Here is a 16,845-nt window from a genome sequence, read left to right on the forward strand (position 1 = left end):
TTGATCTAAATTTCAATTTATATTCATGATTTCATCGGCCAATGAGTTTGCCTTTTTTTTTTCTCGAAGTAGAAAAAAGGATAGAAAAAGAAAATAATGATCAGAGAGAGAGAGAGAGAAAAAGAAAGAAAAAGAGAAAGGAAAGAGAGAGAGAGAGAGAGAGAGAGAGAGAGAGAGAGAAAGAGAGAAAGTGAGAAGAGGGTCAATTTCGAGGCATTGCGATGCGTTTGAAATTTCTTTTTAAAATACTCTCTCTTAGTATACGTATACGTTTGTATATATGTGTATGTTTATAGAAGAGTAGAGAAAGCAGCTCGAGGCGTTTCTTCTACAACAGAACGTATACGATTCAACGATCAGCAAACAGACTATAAATGTCGAAGCGTATGCGTACAGAGAAAGAAGGAGAAATAGAAAGAGAGAAAGAGAAAGAGAAAGAGAAGGAGAGAGAGAGAGAGAGAGAGAGAGAGATAAAGAAAGATTCGTTGCGACATCTGGTAGCATCAAAGGGTAAGCTTTATTTCGAACAAAAACGAATCGTTAACTAAGAAGAACGTTTCAACGTCATTATTATTATTATTATTGTTGTTGTTGTTGTTGTTGTTGTTGTTGTTGTTAGTGTTGTTGTTATTATTATCATTATTATTATTACGATTATACGATGACTTTTCAAAAAAAGTGGCGTAAAGCAATATATTCCATCTGTTCAATTTCATCGTAGTATTGCTTTTAAGTGACTAATGAAAATCTCCACGTGCGTTATTTGTGATAAAACAATAAAGAAGAAAACAAAAAGGAAGAGAACAAACGATGATATATAGATATATGAAGATGATATGTAGATAGTTAGATAGATAGATAGATAGATAGATAGATATTCAATTTCAATGGAGTGATATGTATATACATATATGTTCGATCGAAAAACAACATCCATTTCCACTCACCGTTTTAACGATAATCTCGGATCCATCAACATCGTTTTCTCGTTTTCTGCATAACCTTCTTTTACTTGTTCGGGCCTGTGAAAAAGAGAAACAGTGAAAAAATGATGAGGAGTTTTGAAGGAAGTTTTTGAAAGTCCAATCGGTGAGAATAGAAAAGGATGAGAAAATCGATGACGCAGGAAAAGAGCAGAAGAACGAGGAGAAGAAACAAAGAAAAATACGAAGATAAACTACTTTCGAAAGGTATGAGAAAAGTATTTCATATTTTATCATATTTTATTTCGGTCTAACAAATTATTTCACGATTATAATGTACATACCTACATCAGTAATTATATATATATATATGTTATAACCAAAAAAAAAAAAGAATTAATTAGAGGGTTCGAAAGTTTCTAGATGATATTAAAAATCAATCATTTCATCTTGGAGACCTTTTTTAGGTTAATTTTTCTTTTCCTTTCCTTCTTTTTTTTTTCTTTTTTCTTTTTTTTTTCTTTTATTTTCAGTTCGTAAAATTACGAGCCCGGAAGCTTGTTTACGATCTGAACAAAAGAAAAGTTAACCTAAAAGGAGCCTTGAAAAATGGCATACATAATTGATTTTTCAAATTACCTAGGAACTTTTGGTTTCTCGCAAACACACATATATACACGTGCACGTAAAAAGTTAAGTTCGATCGAAAGATCAATGAAAATAAATCCTGAGCGAAATTCGAAGGTAATCAAGACGATCTTTTTTTTTTTTTTTTTTTCTTTTTATTGACGATATTCGATACGCATTATCGTAGTTAAACAACTAAGACAATGAGAAATTTTAGATATAGGAAAGTTTAACATTAACGACGAACTTTAGTTGATCGTCCACGTCTATCCTGGACAAGTTTACTCGTTACTTTACTCGTACTTTAATCGTTAAATCTTCGCACGCGTGCTTCCGACCACGTACCGAGGTATTTTCAAAGTCAAACTATAAGTCGACGAGTACACGTTAAGAGAATATTTGGCTCTTAGAGAGAAATTCAGCGAGAAATTCGTTCATGGATAAAGTGGAAAATTACAAAACTATGCGTTACCATTTACGCGTATTTTATCAGACATTGTTACACAAACAAAATCAAATGAAACTTTACGATGATTATCGTTAAAAGGGTATCTATAGGATGGGATTCAAATAATTATACTTTAGACGAGTTCGATACTTTTTAGTTCGATCTTTCAAATCAATCGTATATTACTTTTCAAAATTTTTCTCTAGAAATTTCTATTTCTTTCGGATCGAACAAATATTAAATAAATATTAAGCTAAAAAAAAAAAAGAAAATATTGATATTCTTAAAAAGTCGCGAGAAATGACAATGTTGATTTTTAAATTCGCACTAAGGATATTTGGCAGCTATCCCATAAAATAAGTTGTTCGTTTCGAGAATATGCGATTAGATTTGGAGATAGAAGATTTAGAAGAAGGTTAAGAATATCGTGAGAATACTTCGTAGGGTGGTTACTTGTTAAAAGAGAATATATATATATATATATATATATATATATATATATATATGTAGATAAAAATAAGGGATGCTACGTGCTAAAATATTTTTCAAAAATTCCAGTCGAACAAGAGAAAAGTCGATTATGAAAAATTTATGCGTATACTTTCGATTTTCCTTGGAATTTTATTTCTCTTTTTTTTTTTTACCCATTTATATCGTCATAAATATTGCAAGAGGAACAAAGTGAAACCGCTTTTAAAAAATTTCGACGACGATATTTCCCTTCGTACGGTCACGACGAGTCTTGCCCAAGAGGGGTTTCAGTTTGCTTCTAGTTTCTCCCTAGAGAGGATCGAATTCCGTATGAACTTTAATTTTCTTATTTTCATCGTCAATCTTAAATTAAACAATCTCTCTCTCTTTTTCGCTCTCTCTCTCTCTCTCTCTCTCTCTCTCTCTCTCTCTCTCTCTCTCTCTCTCTCTCTCTCTCTCTCTCTCATTCCTTTACATTGACTATTCTCTGTTGCATTTAAAACTATCTATTTATCAATCTTAAATTAAACAATTTCTCTCTCTCATTCCTTTACAATGACTATTTTCTGTTGCATTTAAAACTATCTATTTATCTGTCTGTCTATCTATTTATCTGTCTGTCTATTTATCTATCTATCTATTGATTTCGAAGGATTCCAATTAGCATAGGAAAGGAAGGAAATTTCTTCTTGAATTCGAACACCGATCGTTTTCTCTCGAGCATTACTCGAAAGACTTTCGAAGAAGAATAATGAGATCTAAAAAGAAAGAGAGAGAGAGAGAGTAAGAGAGAGAGAGAGAGAGAGAGAGAGAGAGAGAGAGAGAGAGAATAAATTTTTGGTCGTAAAGATCTCAAAAGAATGGAAAGAAAAGTAGTGTTGGTGGCGTAATAGCGTGTCTATGGAAAAAGAAGACTCTCTTCTACAGTGGTTTCTGTTTCGCTCGTGGTTGTAAGCGCAAGCGTAGAGAAAAATAGTCGTTTGGTCGTCCCCGCTGTTAAAGTCTGTGCTATATTTCTTAGCAACAAAACTTGCCTCGTTACGGTAAGAATATCTCAAGTAGAACGCTTTGAACCTTCGACGCTTGCTATTTCTTGAAAAAAGTTTTCTCTATAAAAACGAAAGTTAATTGAAAGTGGTAAGAGAGACGAAAATTTAAAGGAAAAAAAAAAAAAAAGAAGAAGAAGAAAGGAAAACAAAAGGAAAAGCAGAAGAAGAAGAAGAAGAAGAAGAAAGAAAATACGCAAGGGAAAAATCGTCGTCATTGATCGACGCTGATCTTTTTTTCTTCTTTTCATCGTCAAAAAAAAAAAAAAAAAAAAGAAAGAAAAAAGTTACTCGCAACGTAATAATATAATTCGCGATAAGTAGATCAATGTTATTTATGAAATATAGAGAAGAAAGATATCGAATATTCTTAAAAAGATTGAAAGTTATTTAAGATTCTTAGAATTTACGACGATATAATTAGTCTCTTGTAGTTGATATTTGGATCTAACTCGAGCGATTAAAAAAGTCAATAATTGTTCTTCCACTCGACACTCCTCTGTTCCCTACACCCCATCAGATCCAAGCGGAACGCTTCTTATTTATACAAACATTTCAGATTCAACGATATTCCTACTTCTCGGATCAAACGATTGCAATTATTAAAAGAACCTCTTTTTTCTCTTCTTTTTTCTTCGAAATGAAAGGAAAAGAAGAAAAAAGGGGGAAGTAAAAGATGATGGTTGAAAGGATGGAGATATAGTGTGAGTGAGAGAGAGGGAGAGAGAAATTGACTTTTTATGATTAGATGATATTTAAATGTTATAAACATTTATAACAAATGGAAAGTATGAATCGCAAAGAAAAGAAAAAAAAAATATATATATATATATATATATAGAGAGAGAGAGAGAGAGAAAGAGAGAGTATCGTAACGTATCGTATTGGCAAATAGCCAGGACTACCCTTAATTTCATGAGGGAAAACATGCATACGCATCAACCATCATCCACGCCCGGAATACGATTATTACTCGTTATCGAATCGATCTTACCAATTAATTCAATTATTTGGCCCGTTGCGGTACTCTCGGAACCATGGAAAACAAAGATCGGTGATTCAGTGATTCAAGCAATTTTATTGTTATTATAGTAATTATTTCCTTTTAAACGACAATGCGTTTATTAAGAGAGAGAGTGAGAGAGAGAGAGAGAGAGAGAGAGAGAGAGAGAGAGAGAGAGAGAGAGAGAAAGAGGGGAGAAAAAGAAAGATAAAGAAAGAAAGAAAGAAAAATAATAAATATCGTAGATAAATATTGTTAATTGAAACGAGATAATTTGTGCTATGTGTCATATAATAAATTCTATATAAAAAAAGTTCTTTCGAATGAATTAATTAAAATAATATTATTGTCATAAAATATCCATCGTATACTTACATGGATTATTTCTCTCTCTCTCTCTCTCTCTCTCTCTCTTTATCTCTCTCATTTATAAAGAATACGCGAATAAGAAAAATTCGATAAACTTTCGCAAGGTTGTGCGCGAATGTCTATACGTGTGTACACACACATACACGCATAAATTTGTGTGTGTGTGTGTTTGTGTGTGTACATATATATAGGCCAAGAGAAAAAGAGGCGTTTCATCGGTAGGTCTTCTCGATTATGCAAACGAGTAAACCGTTTGCGTAAACACACGGAACCGGATCTCGTCGCTTAATCAAATCCTTCCTTTTTTTTTCTATTTTCCCCCTTTTTTTCTTTCTTTTTTCTTTTTTTCCTCTGAGAACACGAAAGTAGGAAAGCAGATGGAAGAGAAAGAGGAGGTGAGGGAAGAGAAAGGAAAAAGGGAAAAAAAAAGGAATTGAAGGAACAGAAGGAAAGAAGAGAATAGAAAAGAGAAGAAATAATAAAAAAAAAAAAAAAAAAGAGAGAGAGAAAGAGGGAAAAAGAAAGAAAAGGGAAAAAAAGAAGCAAGTGAGTAGGTGGTGGTATGGTAGGAATAGTACGATTCTCCTTGGCCGAGTGTCAAGGAAATTTTTCTGTCGAATCGATCCTTTCGTGTGTACGGCGTGAATCCGATCTAACTGGCAACATGCCAGTCTGTCATCGAGCTTGCATTTGCATCCCTCGCGGAAACGCACCCATCCTATGAGTATTACCGACTCCAAATTGATTAATGTTCGTGCCAACCTCGTACTCGCCGATACATCCTTCCGTTTATATTCATTCTTTTTATCCATTTTTTCTCTCCCTCTCTCTCTCTCTTTTTTTCTCTCTTGCACCTTTTCGTTCGAGAGAGTTCACAATCGTGCTCGACATTGCGCTCACGTATGGTATACGTTCGCGCGTGCATAACAAAATAATACTCTTCCGGTGTACGTTCTACGAGTACAAAGCCGTTCGAGTAACCCACCCCTTTCGCATATTTTCTAATAAAGAAATAGCATGCGCGGCATAACGTTACAGGATAGTAATGTTTTCTCTCTGAACCTCTAGTTTGGCTCTCTCTAACCCATCAACATTCACCACCTCCTCCTCCTTTTTATCATCATTTTTCTTTTTATTTATTTATTTTTCTTTCTTCCTCTCTATCTATTATTTCTTCTCTTTTTCTCTCTCTCTCTCTCTCTATATATATATATATATATATATATATCTTTTATTCGATATAATCGTATAATTCGATCAGTATCGTTTATTTGACAAATCAATGCTGATTACAATGTCTAACACAGTTTTCGTGAAGGGAACATCCCGAAGGATGTTAGAATTTAACGGCATCCTTATGCCTTTTGCGAACAAAGGATCGATAACGAACACATGTGCGTGGTTCGACCTTTCGACGTTTATAGGCGTTCTCCTGGAAAGAGGAAGAGATTAAGAGCGAGTGGCTGAGGATAATAGGACGGAGAAAGGGAAGGCCACCAGAGAGAGGGAAAGAGAAACAGAGAGAAGGAAAGAGAAAGAAAATGAGTCGAGCGACCTACACACAAGAAAGAAAAATAAATTTCTTCTTCGGGCCAAGAAAATATACTATTCTCGATGTTCGATAAACTTCTCAAGAGATTTCTTTCCATTTCGATTTATCCTTTGAAATTAATCAATGTTTAATACAAAAACTTTTTATTATTTTTCAAGGTATATATATATATATATGTGTGTGTATGTATATATATGTACATCGGAAGTTGGTTTATCGTAGTATTCAGTTTTTCTTATTCATTCTCTCTCTCTCTCTCTCTCTCTCTCTCTCTCTCCAGCAAGCTATTATTTTCTTAGAGGGTGACTGACTCCAGTCAATTTGAAAAAGAAACTTTCTAAAGGATCTTCCTATACTTTCTCGACCCGTTACGAGTTTAGAAATAAAGTGGAAAATCGAGATATCACGTTTTCATGTTAGCCAAATGGATATACCTATCAATCATTTATTCAATCAATTTATTTCATTTTTATTCTTGTTGTCTGTTTGTTTTACGTATTTATTTACTTATTTATTTATTTATTTATTTATTTATTTTTCTTTTTTTTTTTTTTTTTTTTTAAGATAACAAATATTGTATATACCAGGTCGAACGAATATAGGAAATAGAACAATTTTCCGGATTCGATATTTTTTTCTTTGTTTTTTTTTTTTTTTTTTAAAGGAAACGTCATTCTCTCGGAACGTTTATCGTACCGTTTTCGTCGTAAATTTCGATCGCGAATCGATCGATCGATATAACGTAGCTGGATCTCGTTCCGAATTTAAAACGATTCATAAAGTACACCGTCTGTCTTTCGGGTTACGAATTACTTTTCTGTATCTGCGAAGAACGTTCGCGTTTTATCTCTGACGTAGAAATGCTAACAAATTTGTATGTGTATCTGCGTGTGTGTATTCTTTTTTTTTTCTTTTGTTTTTTTTTTCTCTCTTTCTTTTTCTGTCGGTGAGATCGATAAATTGCGCAATAAAATCCAGAAATGGGAGAGTCAACTTCGTTTAAAGAGAAAGAGAGAGAGACAGAGAGAGAAGAAGAGAGAGAAAAAGAGAGAGAGAAAGAGACAAAAAGATTTAACTTGACGATAAGGAATTATTATTTCGTTTACCTTTATATTTTATGAAAATTCTTTGTTAGCACGAAAGCGCTAGTAATCAATTAACTGTTATTACTAATTACGCGTCTTTTCTAGTATAATTACGCGCCATTAATTTATATCCTATATTACTCGAGAAGATAACAAATGGGTCAATTTTATTCGATCGATTTCGAACGACTCGGACACTTATATCGTATTCAATTATGCCAGCTATATATCGATATTGATAATTCACGATAGTGATTAAATATTAATTATTTAAATATTAACTGCTAGGCGTATAAAATTCTTTTCTTTTTCTCTCTCTTCTTCTGCCTCTTTCTCCTTTTTTTCCCTTCTTTTTTATTATTATCATTAATATATATATATTTTTTTCCTTTGAATCGAGAGAAAAAAAGAAAGAAAGAAAGAAAGAAAGAAAGAAAGAAAGAAAGAAAGAAAGTACGTGTACTCGCGAGATCGTCAAATAATAATTTCTACGGTTAATTCATATGACGTTACGTTGATTTGCCTTTCTAATGTTACTTCTACGTATACTTCTCTTTCATTATATAAAACCCTTGCGATTTTTACGAAATTATGTATGCGACATAGTACGTACGAGCTGCGAAAACATCGTTAAAATTAAAAGAGTATCCTTTTCTCCGTTGCTGTGTTTTAGCATACGCGAATGAAAATGTCCGAGACTCTTTTGCTCGCGTTTAAATTCCTTTTTTTCTTCTCTTATATCGCGGACGAAAGAAGAAGAAGAAGAAGAAGAAGAAGAAGAAGAAGAAGAAGAAGAAGAAGAAGAAGAAGCAGAAGCAGAAGAAGAAATGTAAGAAGAAGAAGAAGAGAAAAAAAGGAAAAGGAAAAAGATACGAGAGTCTCTCGAAGGAGAGAAAACAACGAGAAAGAGAATTATTATGAGTGATGTCGTTAAGAAAAGAAACTTTGAGATATATTTTCTCTGTCGCAAATGTTTCAAAAGATTTTGAAGAATTTTTCAAGAATAATCTCGATACGAGATAAAATTCAATTTCATCCTTAAGCTTAGCGCGTCTCTTTCTCACTTTTATTTTCTCTCTTGCACGAGTTCTCTCCTTAAAATCCCTCTCTCTCTCTCTCTCTCTCTCTCTCTCTCTCTCTTTCTCTCTCTCTATCTGTATTTCTATCTCTTTCTCTACCTCTATTTCTCTCGTAGATTCAGATTACTCGAATCGTATTCGGGTCAATGCGAAAACTGATAGGGAGAACATCAAAGCGTACGTTGGAAGGATCGAGATAGAAGAAGTTTGGTGAAAAAGAAAATGAACGATTGAATAGTGCTAGTTAATATGTAAGATTCTTAGCTACTTGCGAATATAATAAGAGACCAGTTTAATATCGTCAGTTTAATTAGAAATCTTAGTCAGATATATTGAAATTAAAAAGAAAGTGATATCCGATAGAATACACACGCACACATACACACACACACACACACACACACACCTACGCGCGTATGTTACTCTTAAATGTTTTTTTTTCGTCATAAAAATTTTATAATAATATACGAATAATATTAAACATGCATAAAATGTTAGATACAATATCGTATCTTATGATATTGATTTTGAAATCTTGACTGGTAGTTTTGCAAAAGGAAGAAATATTCTTTCGTTTTCCTTAAACCCGTTTACGTCGCTCATGGCCATTTCATACTCTTGGCCGTTTTCTTCTTTCTTTTGTAAGAAGAACTAAATGGAAGAAGCTCTTGTGATTGACGGCCGGTAAATGCGATCCTTTGCCGGAAGGAGGGTTAGGGAGTCCTTCGTCGCTTCTTCTTCTCATCGGCGATCAACTTGATAAAAGAAAGAGATATGATCGACGATAAGAGAGCGAGCAAGCGAGTAAGCGAGCAATCGAGAGAGAGAGAGAGAGAGAGAGAGAGAGAGATCGAATTTACTTTTCAACAAGAGAAGCAAATTCCTTTTTATCACTTACAGACATCCACCTGTATATCTAAATATCTGCAGAAGAAAAACGTCCTCCATTGGACCCAATATATCTCTACGTTTATCGTATTACACTCGTCAAAAACTTCTATCTTTCTTTCTTTCTTTCTTTCTTTTTTCTCCGAACTCAATAATTGCACGGTTACTTGAACGTAAACGAACGATCGATAATCTCATTCAATAACGTAAAACCTTAATGTATCTTGGCTTTATCAACGAGCTTTGTTTAATCTTGCATAGAGTTTGTTCTCGTATGTTTTACGAGATTCGAGATTATATCTCTTTTGATTCGTTATAGTGTTATAGCTTTATCGCAAAAAAGAGAAAAGAGAAAAAAGAGAAAGAAAACGAAAAAGAAATTCTACAAAGTAAGAATTTCCCTTGACGCTAAGAGAGCGTTAAAATATTCAATGCTCTTATTGAATTTTATTGCTTACATACACACACACACACATACGCGCGCGCGTATATAACGTAAACAAATATACAAGAATACATCCGTAGAGAACATAGTTATACGTTCCCTGGATAAAAATTACTATACATGGACTTGTAATCAACGAATTAATCTACGAATAGCAGTTAGAAATTAATGATTAACTCGAATACCTGGGGATGGCTGATCAATGCTTGAGCTTCGCTACTACCATCCATCGACACACCAGAAATAATACACCAGTAGTATTCTCGTAGTATTCTCTCGTTGCTTTTCATCGTACTAGCTGAGGTTTCGTTATTCCGATCAAACCTCGAAATTGGATCGTACGAGATCGATTCGAACGTAGAGGCAACGCCGGTGAGAATTCTACAAGCCATTTGTCGAATCGTACCGAAAACGAGAGGACGACGATGCAACACGCTTTTAGATCCTTTTTTCTCCTTTTTCCTTTTGTTTATTTTAAAATATCGACGATCTCTCTCTCTCTCTCTCTCTCTCTCTCTCTCTCTGTGTTTCAATTTTTTATTTTTCTTTCTTTTTTCTTCTTTCTGTGTCGTTTCGATCAATCTCTCCTTGAATTTTTACTATTAATATTAATATTATTGTTATTTTTGTTATCAATTTCTTTTCGTGTTTCCTCTTACTTAAACGACACTGTATAAAGTTTTGTTAAATCAACAAAATTGATTGGCTCCCGTAATTCTTTATAAGACTCTCGTAATTCTTTATAAAAACTGAGTGTTTGGTAACTACGGTCAGCTGATTGACCAACCGAGCTAACGAGTGACCATGCCAACAAGAAGAGAAAGAAGAGTGACGATAACGAGAGATTGCGTCCTCGTCCTCGTCGTCGTCGTTGTCGTCGTTGTCGTCATCATCGTCGTCGTCGTGTTGTTGTTGGTGGTGTCTTGTTTCCATTAAAAGACTGGCTCAAATATCAGAGTAATACAAGTACAATAAGCTACTACCTAATTATCCAGTACACCCACACTAAAGTTTTACATTTCTCTTTCTTTATATATCTACCTACTTTCTCCTTTTTCTTGCTTCTCCTCTTGTTTTTTTCCCCTCTCAACAAGAAAATATAGATATATATATAGGACACCTACGAACATGTGTGAGTACATGTGGGTGAGTCAAAGAGAAACACTTGACGACCTTATGTATTCTCGTATTTCGATCTTCGAACGATGCTTCTCGTAGTACGATATCGTTTACGTCGATACATACAATCATCGATATCAAAACATCGATGCTAAAGTCGTTAGCATTGAAACTGTTGTAAATTAGATGAGCCCACGAACAGCAAGGAACGGTAGAGCGAGGAGAGGTAGAGTAAGGGGGGATTGCTTTCATTATTTCACGAAACTACAACGCGCCATATCGTACATTGGTGATCACTGACGCGTTTCCATGTCTCTCTCTCTCTCTCTCTCTCTCTTTCTCTTTCTCTTTCTCTATCTCTCGTATTAGAACACAAATCCTCATCGGTTGGTTGGTCCTTCTCGCACCAATGATTTCGAAATATCATTCGTCCACGTTTCATTACGATCTACAAGATCTTTATTTAATTAATATAAATCTATAAAATCAAAGCCGAGTAGTTGATGATGGTGGTAAAGTTGTTTGAGAGAGAAAGAGAGAGAGAAAGAGAGAGAAGTCAGAGAGATAATTAATTACACTACACTACACTACATTTGTAATTCAATCGATCGTGGGATTTTCTTTATTTGAGATTATACAAAAAGAGAATCAAATTTCTACTCAACATCATTATCAGATTGCTCAAAGGAACACGATCCATTTCAATTAATCAAATTCGTAAGCTGTTTGTTCGTTCGTTCGTTCGTTCGCTTGTTTCTTATATTTTTGTTTTTTTTTTTCCTTTTTTTTCCCCCCCTTAATTTTTCTCCTCCCAAATATATCAGGCTATATTTTTTATATCCTCGAGCAATAAAATTATCTTATCTTTTTCTTTTTTTTTTTTCTTTTTTTTTTTTTTTTTTTAAATATGATTCCTCAGAGAAAGGCTTTATATTCCCTAATGCGGTTTTACGAGATGGGAGATGGTTACCTTGAAGAGACCCTTTTCGATTAAAAAAAAAATCGCTAAATTATTAAGATTAATTAGTTCATAAGTATAGTTTTTTTTGTCCATAAAACACACACACACACACACACACACATATATATATATATAAGTATATAAAATAAGTGAGAGAGGTTATCGATGAAGTCTGCTTTTTTAGGACGATTCGATCGAGAAGTTCAGTCCCATTGGAAATTCAACTTGGAATCTTCGTAATCCATGGAATTTCAATTGGTCTTATTCTATATATAGATTAGATACTACTTGGATGAATCTTTGACAAGAATTCACATAGGACTATGATACTACCATTAGCGATTTTAACTCCTAACGTGTTCGATTTAACTCGAATTAAATGAAATTCAACGTAAATGTTTCTACTACTTAATCATATAGAAAGAAAGAAAGAAAGAAAGAAAGGAAGGAAGATAGATAGAGAATGAAACACCAAAATATATCGTCCAGTTTCATTATCCTTTCTTTCTTCTTCCACCCTCTGCTTTTCTCCCTTTTTTCTGCGCCACGTTCACGTCTACTTATCGTTTTTATTCGAGAAAGTTAGATAGGTACATGAGATTCCCCTCGAGGAATTTTGTAAAACGTTCGTGCATACCATTCACGGACTCGCTATTATTAGTATCGAATACCAAAGTGGATAGCTGCTTTTTATAATGGTGATAAAAAAGTTCTCGTATCTTTTCGATCAACCGAACGTTCGATCGATTTTTGTACGAACAAAAAACATATTAAATCATTTATTCGAATCTTGGGAGGAAAAGAAAAGGAAAAAATGTGCGTGTGTGTGTGTGTAATATTTGACAAGTCGAAACGTCGAAAAAATTTTATTTTTGATAATAATCGTCTCGGTGGCAGTTTAGTACGCGTTTAAAGATTTATATAAAAATTTTCATTATTTTTCGTCATTAATTTCTCATGATCGGTTAACCACATCTGTTAGAATGTCAATCAAACGAGAAGTAAAAGGGAAAAGAAGGAAAAAAAAAATGTGATACTATTTCGAGTCGTTTGGATCAGTATTTCGATTAATTAATGATAAATATTTCGTAAAATATATATGATATTAGTATATAGGTATATGAATATTTTGATTTGTATTAATAATTAAATGTCAAAACTGTTTCAGTCTTGTGTCGCTTATATTACGTTACCGATACTTTATTATTAAATACTGACCCCGTTTATTTAAAATACCGACTGAATGATTAAAAGAAACAAATATAATAACGCGCGTATATAATGAACGGTCGAAAAAAAATTTTTCTTAAAATGTAATCGTCGTAGTTAAAACGACAAAGCTCGCTTAAAATTTCTCTCATAATTTCTCATAATTAGCGCGGACCGTGTCGAATTGTCGTCTGTGTTGGGACTCGAAAGGGACCAAAAAGAAAGAAATCAAAAAGGGAAGAAAAATACGCGTTGAGCGTATATAACAAAAAAAAAAAAAAAAAGAAAGAAAAAGAAAAAGAAATTTCCTTAAAAATAATCGTAGTCGTTACGAAGAACATCCTCAAAGCTTGTTAAATTTTTCACAATTTTTTTCATAATCAACTAACCGTGTGTCGAACTGTGTGTCGTTGTGTTGTTGGATTCATAAGTAAGAGGAATAGAAGGGGAAAGAAAACAAAAAAAAAACGAAGGAAAAAGAAAAGAAAAGAGAAGAAAAAAAGATGAGAAAAGGACACTAAGCAGAACGAAGAAGAGAAAAAAGAAGATAAAAGAAAGAGAAATAAAAAGAAGAAGAAGAAGAAGGTCAAAGAGGAAAAATGAGAAAAAGAGAAAAAAGGAAGAAAGAAAGAAAGAGAGAGAGAGGGAGAGAGAGAGAGAGAGAAAGAAATGAGAAATCTTGGAGATCCACACCGTTCTTTTTCGACGCGACTTTACACAAGGGCACTCTTAAGATCCCACAGGATCCTCTCCTCGTTAGGCTTCCCTCGAATAAAGAAGAGAGCCACTCTCTAAGGGTATCGCATCTGTGTTCCCACTTCTTTCCTTCCCCTCCACCTCTTCCTTCTCCTTCTCATCTTCTCTTCTGTTCCCTATCTCAACGTCGAAACGACACTCCAAGCGATCGTACGAAGCGATGATTTCTCCTTTCATAATATGAAATCTTTGAGTTTCGAATCGATCGACTCGACAAATTCCACGAAAATGTCTGAATCCATCTACACGATTTTAATCCCCGATAAGAAAAATGCTTTTCTAATTCGTTTAAATACAGAGAAAGAGAGAGAGAGAGAGATTAGGGAGTAACGTAAGAAGGAGAATGGCATTAAAGAAATTACTAAGAATATTTTTTGGAAGATGAAGAACGATGTGACAAGATTGATTCGACTAGTCGACGTTGTTTCTTTCGAAAGGATCCAAGACATCTTCTCTATCATATTTCTTCTCTTTGTTTTTCTCTATCGTTCTCTCTGTCTGTTTATCTGTCTATCTTTATCTCTCTATCTATCTATCTATCTATCTATCTATCTATCTATCTATTTATCTATCAATCTATCTTTATCTATTTCTCTAGTTTCTATCACGGAAACCGAGTTACACAAACAGAAATTCCAACTCCCTGAAGGAGTAAAAGCACGGTAAGCACACTTTGCAGTTATCTACGAGCTTCTACTTCTATCGAGGAATTTATGAGAAAAAGAGGGTAATAAGAGTAAAAAGAAGAGGAGAGAGACAGAGAGAGAGAGACAGAGAGAGAGAGAGAGAGAGAGAGAGAGGAAAAACATTCCATTGAAAATTTTAATGGAAAGGGAAATCTATCTACGATCCTCTCGAATTCAAAATGACGAATAAAAAACGAAATAGGAAATGCATTCTGTATTACTACTACGTATACGTAATAAATTCAAATTGTGTTTTGTATGAAATTGGATGTATCGATATTAAACCGTCAATTATTGAAATTTGAATGAAAATATTATTGAAAATGTACAGAAAGAGAGGAACAGAGAGAGAGAGAGAGAGAGAGAGAGAGAGAGAGAGAGAGAGAGAGAGAGAGAGAGAGAGAGAGAGAGAGAGAGAGATGCTTGTATACGTGTATATTCAAACGGTATACGTATATATTCAAACGATAAAAAAAGAAAGAAAAATAAAAAAGGAGAAAATATTCGATAATAGGATAAGATAGGATTAGGAAGGTTCGATGTCTGGGAAATTTCAATAAGTTTAATCGAAAAAATCGTTTGGTAGTCGAGATACGAGGCTCATGAATTCACAACGGGGAGGATAGTCGACTACGATGACTACGACTACGACGACTTTAATTCGTTCCTTTAAATTACTTCGCGCGTCTTTGCGTCCATCGGTGCGGTAGACGCAGTAGACGATGAATATGAATAGTCGGACGCTTCGGCAAAAGCAAGAAAAGATAGAAAAAAGAAAAATAGACAGAGACAGAGACAGAGACAGACAGACAGACAGAGAGAGAGAGAGAGAGAAAGAGAGAAAAGAAGGAAGAGGACAAAGAGTCGTGAAAGCGTGGGTGGGAAAAAAAGAAAAGAAAAAAAACAGAAATGGGTTCGGCAGTTAATATCACAGTGAATGGAGGAACGATCGGTGTAGGAATCGAAGCGGAATGACCTTATTGCTCGGCCCCAGTGCGTTTTTCGATCGACTTGCTCCGTTACAACCATTTCTTTCTTTCTTTCTTTCTTTCTTTTTTTTTTTCTTCTATGTATATATTGTTTATTTAATTTAATTTTATTTTATGTATACACGTATATATATATATATTTTTTTTCCCAATCATCCCCGTTACTCCCATTTTCCCGAGAATTTCTGCTGCTGCAAGAGAGATCGACTCTAAGAGATAGTCTAGAACAACGAACCGTCGCCATTTTTATAACTCGATGTTGTTACAACATATGTATATGACTATGTACATATATATGTTGCCTTTTTATTCTTTTTATTTTTTTTCTTTTCTTTTTTCTCTTTTTTTTTTTTTTTTATAGTTGCTTTTTATATTTTTTACGTATTCTTTTTATTTTTCTATTTACGCATCCACAAAAAATCGTATTTCAATTTATATTATTATTTTATCGTCGGTAGGTTAACGATTCGATGAAAGGAAAAAAAAAAAAAGAAAGGAACAAGGCTAAAAAAAGAATAAAAAGAGGGTGGGAGGGAAATAGAAAGAGAGAAAAGATAAATCGAATAGTCACTTCAACGATACAACTTGTTTCAACGATATCTGTTTATATCGGAACGACTATCAACGGTTACGTTGCAACTCGATAGATATACTACGTATGTACGTACATAGGTTCACATATTTTACGTATGCACTTACATACGTCCCTAGGAGAGAACGAACCGAGGGAAAAAGAATCAAGTTGTAAAAAGGGACGAAATCGAAATCGTAATAGAAAGTATGAAAGGTTTGAAAGAATTGGAAGGGGTTGTTCGCTCGAGTTTTATCTCATTTTTTACGGTGCAATGCGCGAATTATACGTCCTTCTACGAAACGACTCGAAATCGTTTTTAATTCTTTGATCATATCCCTTTCTCTCTCTCTCTCTCTCTCTCTATCCCTCTTGTCTCATATTTCTCTCTCTCTCCTTTTTTCTGAACGAAGAAAAGCGAGTTTGAGGCGTTTATGAAGCCTTTGCACTCACCCTCTTTATTCCTCCTGTTCGACCTATGTATCTCGTCTAGAAGAAAAATCGAATCTACTGAAAAGGAGTATCTGGGTAAGGAAGTACGTACCGATCGCTCGACAATGGACTTCTCTCTCTCTCTCTCTCTCTCTCTCTCTCTTTTTCTCTCTCTTTCTCTCTCTT

General features: G+C 34.1%; 1 protein-coding gene across 2 annotated transcripts in view; it reads right to left on the reverse strand.

The window, feature by feature from the left end:
• Positions 1–16,845, reverse strand: part of LOC122629345 (1-phosphatidylinositol 4,5-bisphosphate phosphodiesterase epsilon-1-like) — a 78,435-nt gene that overhangs the window by 42,402 nt on the left and 19,188 nt on the right. For both annotated transcript variants that reach the window (XM_043812708.1, XM_043812707.1), the window contains exon 2: positions 948–1,022. The gene's annotated coding sequence lies outside the window, so the exon portion shown is untranslated. The remainder of the gene's footprint in view (positions 1–947; positions 1,023–16,845) is intronic.

This window comes from Vespula pensylvanica, chromosome 5 (genome assembly GCF_014466175.1).
Source record: "Vespula pensylvanica isolate Volc-1 chromosome 5, ASM1446617v1, whole genome shotgun sequence".
Lineage (NCBI taxonomy): Eukaryota > Metazoa > Arthropoda > Insecta > Hymenoptera > Vespidae > Vespula > Vespula pensylvanica.